A 6,464-nucleotide genomic window follows, 5' to 3' on the forward strand; every position below is an offset into this window, starting at 1 on the left:
GCATATCTATTAAGTACCTTGATGATTATGAGATATAAATAAAAATTACTTTCGATCTTACGAAAATGATAGAGAAATTTTTTTGAGTTGAAATATCATATATTAGTGCAATTGGGATATTAATATATCTTACTAATAATGTACAATCAAATATAGATTTTTCTATAAGTTTATTGAAAAGATTGAGTTTTTTTCTAACACGAAGATATATATGACATTAAACATGTCTTTAGATACTTATGAAGAATCGCTAATATGAGAGTTTTTATTCCAATGAATGCAAGTCATAAAATATTGGTTACGAAAATGCAAGATACTTGTACCTTCACCTCAATCCTTGATTCCTTCTCCCGGACCTAAATAGTATTGACCCAATTATATCTAAATAATTTTAGAACAATATTTTTTCATTACTTATGGTATGCTAGAAAATGATAAGAAAATATTCTTCATACCAAACACATCCTAAAAGTATTTTTACATATACATATTTGCATTATTAAGTGTTTTTTAAACAATCACTTAATATGTTTGAAAAGGACAGAATGATATACCTTTTAGAGAAAGGATATAGAATGATCCTATTTGTTCTTGTGTCTTTACAAAAAGATCTAAATCTAAATTTATTATGTATAATCATTATGTAGGATAGATGACTTGAAATATTACTGAAACTCCTAAAAAGCATCCAAAAATAGAATGTTCGAAGAACAAAATTAAAATAAAATACAAATAATGATCTTGATCTTCAAATTAAATATATTGCAGATGGATATTTTTTTGTTAACCGATATAGATATTGAAAAGCATTTAAAATAATTATATATGAATTAAGCATATCTATTAAGTACCTTGATGATTGTGAGATACAAATAAAGATTATTTTCAATCTTACGAAAATGATAGAGGAACTTTTTTGGGTTGAAATATCGTATATTAGAGCAATTGGGATATTAATATATCTTACTAATAATGTACAATCAAATATAGATTTTTCTATAAGTTCATAGAAAATATTGAGTTTTTTTTGTAACACGAAGATATATATGACATTAAACGTGTCTTTAGATACTTCTGAAGAATCACTAATATGAGGGTTTTTATTCAAATAAATGCAAGTCATAAAAGATTGGTTAGAAAAATGCAAGATGCTTTCACGTCAATTCTTGATTCTCTCCCCCCCACCTAAATAGTATTGGTCCCATTATATGTAAATAATTTTAGAACAATATTTTTTCATTACTTATGAAATGAAAGAAAAAGATAAGAAAATCTTATTCTCTTCATACCAAACACATCCTAAAAGTGTTTTTACATTTGCATATTTGCATTATTAAGTGTGTTTGTACAATCACTCAATATGTTTGAAAAGGCCAGAACGATATACCTTTTAGAGAAAGGATATAAAATGATCCTATTTGTTCTTGTGTCTTTATAAAAAAATCTAAATCTAAGTTTATTATGTAATCATTATGTAGGATAGATGACTTGAAATATTATTGAAACTCCTAACAAGCTTCCAAAAATAAAATGTTCGAAGAACAAAATTAAAATAAAATACAAATAATGATCTTATTCTCCAATTAAATATACTGTATGTGAATTTTTTTCTATTAACCGATATCGATATTGAAAAGTATTTAAAATAATTATATATGGATTAAGCATATCTATTAAGTACCTTGATGATTGTGAGATATAATTAAAGATCATTTTCGATCTTACGAAAATGATAGAAGAACTTTTTGGATTGAAATATCATATATTAGTGTAATTGGAATATTAATATATCTTACTAAAAATGTACAATCAAATATAGCTTTTTCTATAAGTTCATTAAAAAGATTGAGTTTTTTTCCTAATACGAAGATATAAATGACATTAAACATGTCTTTAGAAACTTCTGAAGAATTACTAATATAAGGGTTTTTATTCAAATGAATGCAAATCATAAAGGATTGATTATGCAAATGCAAGATACTTGTACCTTCATCTCAATCCTTGATTCCCTCTCCCCCACCTAAATAGTATTGGCCCGATTATATCTAAATAATTTTAGAACAATATCTTTCTATTACTTATGAAATGCCAGAAAAAGATAAGAAAATCTTATTTTCTTCATACCAAACACATCCTAAAAGTGTTTTTACATGCATATTTGCATTATTAGTATTTTTTTTACAATCACTTAATATGTTTGAAAAGATCAGAATGATATACCTTTTAGAGAAAGGATATAAAAATGATCCTATTTGTTCTTGTGTCTTTAGAAAAAGCTCTAAATCTAAGTTTATTATGTATAATCATTATGTAGGCTAGATGACTTGAAATATTGTTGGAACTCCTAAAAAGCTTTCAAAAATAGAATGTTTGAAGAACAAAATTAAAATAAAATACAAATAATAATCTTGATCTCCAAATTAAATATATGGTAGATGAATTTTTTTTCTGTTAACTGATATCGATATTGAAAAGTATTTAAAATAATTAAATATAGATTAAGCGTATCTATTAAGTACCTTGATGATTGTGAGATATAAAGAAAGATCAGTTTCGATCTTACGAAAATGATAGAGAAATTTTTTTGGGTTGAAATATCATATATTAGTGCAATTGGGCTATTAATATATCTTACTAATAATGTACAATCAAATATAGCTTTTTCTGTAAGTTCATTGAAAATATTAAGTTTTTTGTCCTAACATGAAGATGTATATGACATTAAAAATGTCTTTAGAAACTTCTGAAGAATCACTAATACGAGGGTTTTTACTCAAATGAATGCATGTCATAAAGGATTGGTTACACAAATGCAAGATACTTGTACCTTCACCTCAATTCCTAATTCCCTCTCCCCCACTTAAATAGTATTGGCCCAATTATATGTAAATAATTTTAGAACAATATTTTTTCATTACTTATGAAATGCTAGAAAAAGGTAAGAAAATCTTATTTTCGTCATACCAAACACATCCTAAAAGTGCTTTTACATATGCATATTTGCATTATTAAGTGTATTTTTTTACAATCACTTAATATGTTTTAAAAGTTCAGAACAATTAAAACCTATAATAAATTAAATATTATTAATATGCTACGCATTCAATAATTTTTATAAGGTAAACACTTTATCACTACTCCATTCAATTTTATCACAACCCACTAGACTATCCACAACACAACAATCAATAATCATCACCTACAACCACAACCATCATTGTTGTTAATCACCAAACTCAGTTTTCACACCCACTAACTACAATATACAATCGCCACCATTATCCATCATTACCACTATAACTATCAATCATAAAAACGTACAATAACCACTATCATATATCACCAACAACCATAATTAGTCACTACCAATATCATTTATCTCTATTAACAGTCATCATCATCAGCTATCACCATTAACTATAATTATTCATCACCACTCTATATCACCACCATTACTAGATACTATCCATAATTTTCACCATCAACTACTGTAATGACTCTCTTTTATTATAAAGACCTAGTCTAGCATGTCAAAATTTGGGTTAAGATTCTCCCTCAATAAAGAATTAAAATTTTTATGCTAGGCTAATCTTGAATGGAATCTGAGTATGGTATGGTCTAGACTAAATTAGGTAAGTATGGGTTGATATGTGAATAGTTTGAAGCCATTTTGGGATAGCTACGATGTTAAGGAACCCATAGAAACTTTTGAAAGTAAATTCAAATTAGTAGAACTTCGGATATCACAATTGATATAAAGGGGATAGTTCAGAATGCCAATATCAGGAAGTGTATTGTAAAATAAATAAATTTTTAAGGTAGATGAACTTTCAAGCTCGGCCTAGGCTACTATAACGAGAAGTAGACCGCTATCACTAGTCTACCAAAGCGGGAATTGTTCCACTATAGTGGAATTCAGAGTTAGTTAATCCTGTCATAGTAGGTCAACCTTGCTATAGCGATGCATCTATAGTGGAAACCATTCTTCTATAGTGGGACAAACATTATTTAATGGAAAACATAACCTAATAATATATTTCTCATTTCAAATATGTTCAAAACTAGGAGAGACAATCTTGGGTGATTTCAACCTATTTTTCACTAAAATCCTTCGTTAAGGTATGTAATCCTACTCTTTTAAACTTGTTTTTCAAAGAAATTTTCATAGAATCACTAGTTTTTACGTCTGAAAGAGGATTTAACTTCTCCTACATGGAATTTTTGGTGTAATTTAGTGATTATAGGGTGAAATTGCGGTTTTGGTAAAAGGTAGATGAAATAAAGTTGCATGCTTAAGATTCATCTTTGTAAACTAGAAATTGGTAGAGTTAGACTAGATTGAAGGGAGAAAAACCCTAGAAAATGGAACGATCATGATTTTTAACCTTGGGGTTTGAGATTAGGTTATAATCTTTGATATTATTAGTTCATTTGTTAAATGTGCATTGTATTGTGATTTGTATAGGACGTTCAAGCTAAATTACAAGAAAGGGTAAAGCTCAAGTTTGTTAGAGCAAGGGCAAGCTTGGATTGAGACAGGTTATTGTCAAATGTAGTTCAAAACTCAATGTAGTTTATGTGTGTATATTAACTATCTCTTTGTGTACTTGTTACAATGCACGCTTAATAGGTTGAATTATTGAATGATATTCTAAGTGTCTAATCACATCTAATGAGGTTTTATAAAAGACTTGGTTGTTGTATAAATGTGGTTGTGTTATTCTCATTTTGGACCTAGACACTTTACTATTTCATTTTCCAGGTTGAACCCGTAGTTGGCATTATTAGGAGTCTTGGTACTATAATTTTAATTCTTAGGGATATTTTTGATATTCGTATATTTTCTACATTTGTTTATTATTAATAAAATTAGAACTTTTTGTGAGATTTGCTATATAATGGAATTGCTAGTTTTTTCGAAATTCGTTGAGTAGAATGGTTGGTCATTTGGGGTAATGATTATCCCACCATAGGGATAGTATGGATGCCACTCATGATGGGCTTAGATAGGGATAGTATGGATGCCACTCATGATGGGCTTAGATTATGATAAAATTGGTATTAAATTCCCAGGTTCATTGATCTTATTGTACCAAAATGAGTCTAGTAGAGTCTTGCCGAAGGTTATAGAGATGCATTTACTTTTCTTTGAGAGGCTATAAGAATTTAGGAATTATCACTTTCTTTCTTCCTTCATGCTATTATAACTTGATTCCAATTGGTATCTGGCGATATCAACTGATATCTGATTTCTTCACTTCTTTTGTTCGCAGATGGTGTATATAAGAAGCAACAAAGCCAAAGTATTAGCTCCCACACCAACAACTCCAATTGAAGAACCAGTGGTCTAAGGTAGAGGAAGATATAGAGGAATAAAATGAGGTAGAGTGATACCCGCCAAGGGTGGATCTCTAGCAATAACTAATTCAGCGTAACAGAGATTTGAGACACCACTTCTACCTCAGGATTAACATGATGAGGTTGTAAATGAGGAAGTTTTGGAGCATAAGGAGGTAATACTAGTTTCGATAGGTGAAACTCCTTGAAAAACTTAAATTATATCTCCTTAAAGAAGTATAAGCGATTGATGTCAAATATAGAATCAAATAAAGATTGGGGTCGAATTCCATAGGAAATATAGTGTCAGTTGTGAGTAAGATGACTTCTAGTCAATGATTTTTGTAACTGGAGATTTATAGAATATGTTTTGAAATCGATATTCCACTTGTTATAAGTAACATTCATCAAATTTTGGTATATATGAATCAGTAGAGAAAGCAAACTAGGAGCGTGTCCACCAAGGATTTATAACACTTTCGAGTTAATATGATAATGGATTCTCATAATAGTGAATAACGAAAACATATCAATTTCTAACCTGCATCCTAACATTTCTTAACTTACTTGGATGACTATCACTTTAATTCTTTCAAACTTAAAGAGATGATAATACGAGTTTGATTTTTGTTTTGAGTAGATTAAGCTTGTAATAGTAGTAACCATTAGATGAAGGTTAAAAACTCTAAATCCTTATTAATAGTCTTTTTTCTAATTTTAACCTCTTATTTCAAGCAAATTAAACCTAAGTTTTGTCCCAGTGTTTACAACCATTTAAATTCTATTAAGACATACAGAAATATTATTCAAATCCAAATTAAATTTACTCTGGAGTTGTTATTTTTTCACGGATCCCACAACCCTATGTGTGGCGTTGTAGCCACTCATCACCTTAGAAAAAAAATAGAATATTTGAAGACATAAATGAAGATTACCCTTTCAATAGATGAACTCAACAATCAAATCATCTTTCAAAATTAAAGTAAGCGCTAAAAATCTCCAAGAATTTCAAGACAAGAGTATTTTTTTTTTTATCTAACATGAGATGTAGAAAAATACTCCATTAGTTACAATTTATGGTAAATGGGAATTTTGATTTAAAATTGAAACTAAGAGTTTTCCCAGCT

This window comes from Capsicum annuum, chromosome 9 (genome assembly GCF_002878395.1).
Source record: "Capsicum annuum cultivar UCD-10X-F1 chromosome 9, UCD10Xv1.1, whole genome shotgun sequence".
NCBI classification, from domain to species: domain Eukaryota; kingdom Viridiplantae; phylum Streptophyta; class Magnoliopsida; order Solanales; family Solanaceae; genus Capsicum; species Capsicum annuum.